The sequence below is a fragment of the Bison bison genome, unplaced genomic scaffold (genome assembly GCF_000754665.1).
Source record: "Bison bison bison isolate TAMUID 2011002044 unplaced genomic scaffold, Bison_UMD1.0 scf7180017860602, whole genome shotgun sequence".
In the NCBI taxonomy this organism is placed as follows: Eukaryota; Metazoa; Chordata; class Mammalia; order Artiodactyla; family Bovidae; genus Bison; species Bison bison.
The window spans coordinates 4941-7262 of record NW_011491174.1 but is presented as its reverse complement, the minus strand read 5'-3'; positions in this window follow the sequence as shown (position 1 = coordinate 7262).

The window sequence follows — 2322 nt, the reverse complement described above, 5'->3', positions numbered from 1 at the left end:
TGCCAACAAAGGTTCATCTAGTCAGAGCTATGGTTTTTCCAGTAGTCATGTATGGATGTGAAAGTTGGACTATAAAGAAAGCTGAGCACTGGAGAATTGATGATTTTAAACTGTGGTGTTGAAGAAGACCCTATGGGTCCCTGTGACTGCAGGGAGGTCAAGCCTGTCAATCCTAAAGGAAATCAGTCCTGAATATTCATTGGAAGGACTGATGCTGAAGCTGAAACTCCAATACTTTGGCCACCCGATTTGAAGAACTAAGTCATTGAAAAAGACTCTGATGGTGGGAAAGATTGAAGGCAGGAGGAGAAGGGGATGACAGAGGATGAAATGGTTGGATGGCATCACCGACTGGATGTACATGAGTTTGAGTAAGCCCTGGGAGTTGGTGATGGACAGGGAAGCCTGGCGTGCTGCAGTGCATGGGGTTGCAAAGAGTTGGACATGATGGAGAAACTGAACTGACTGACTAAACATACATGGAGGCTGTAAATTATAAAAGAGAAAACGGTTACCTATTGCTGCATGACACCCTATAACACAGATGGTCAAACACTTATTTAATTGAATTGCATAATTCAGTGATTCAGAAATTGGTAAGAGTACAGCAGAGAATCACTGACTCTGTTTAATGTTTCAAGTCTCAACTGAGATGACTTTATCAACAGATGTATGAAACAATTTGTTAAATTTCAGTAAATTTGTATGACAAAACTTCTAAGAAAAATAAAAACAAAAGGATACATATAACATTATATGGCTCTATGTTAGTCTTTTCAAACTATTCTTATATAAGGAGAGAGGGCAGTGACTAGACAAAATTGTGAGTTTTAAGTCATCTTTCTAATTCCATGTCCAAATCAATATTAGACTTCTGTTTAATTGTTGATTTCATTCCTCAAACCTATCTATAGGAAATTTTCTCAACAGAAAATTCCTCCAGGTTTTTTTCTGAGTAACTTTGGGAACTGTCTCTAAAGCCAAAATGATATCTTCTGCTGCCAAAATCTTTCTGATCCCCAAAGAGACAAATATTGATAATGCTCATCTTCTAAACTACATTACCTTTGCCCAGTCTCATCAATGTATGCCGAGGCCCTGGATTCTTTGTTCTTTCCCATCCACTCACCAATATCACTGGATAGAATGAAGATTTCTAAGGTCACCGTTTATAGAGATTAGGGAAGCCAGAGGCAGGAGTTGAAGACGTCATTTAGCAAATGGAGTAATGGGATCAGCCTTCCAAGTGGACCACAGAGAGTTCAAGTTCTGCACTTGATGGACTGCATAATGTTTTGTGTATCTTTTTCCAATGCAGTACATAAATCAAGCCATCTGTAAGAAAATATATTAAAGCGTTAAATTGCTACTGTAGAACTATGTAGTTGGAAGTTAAATATGTAAGTCTAGAGATAGGAAAATAAGTGGAAATTAAAGGTATAATTGGAGAATTATATGTTTATAGCTATATAAAGCACAGAACTAGAAGACAGAGAAGAGGAGACTGTCCAGAAGTACATAATAAGGAAGAAGAGCAGTAACCAGCCAAGAAGACTGGAAAGGAGTCTACTAGGTGGGTCTCCTGAGTGCAGATTTTTTTAATTAGAATATAATTGCTTTACAATGTGTTTTAATTAGAATATAATTGCTTTACAATGGACTTCCCTGGTGGCTCAGAGGGTAAAGACTGCCTGCAATGCAGCAGACCTGGGTTCAATCCCTGGGTCGGAAAGATTCCATGGAGAAGGAAATGGCAACCCACTCCAGTACTCTTGCTTGGAGAATCTGATGGATGGAGGAGCCTGGTAGGCTACAGTCCACGGGATCACAAAGAGTCAGACATGACTGGGCAACTTCACTTTCACTTTCTTTCACAATGTTGTGGTAGTTTCTGCTCTACAGAAATGTGAACAAGCTATATGTATGCACATATCCCCCCAAAATTTGTTTCAGATGCTGATGGCATGGATGCCAATGGCGTGGATTTTAGTTACTAGAGAGTAGAAACAGTGAAGCATGTTAAGCTGCTGATGAAACATGAAACTAACTGGAAGTGAGTTGATTAGAGAAAGCTCAAAAAGGATAACAATTTAAAAGATGAGAAAGGGTCTGAAATGAAGGACATTTTATAGGAAATAAAATTTCTAGCCATTGGTCTAAAGTTGATGGATGAAGGAATTAGATGGATCAATGTTTCCAACCCATGTTGCTACGACAATATTTTGTTGGTAAAAAGTTTTATTCTTAAAATGGAAGAGGACTTTTGGAAGAAGACAATATATTGTCCTCTCCTGCCTTCACTTTTCATTAACCAATTTATTC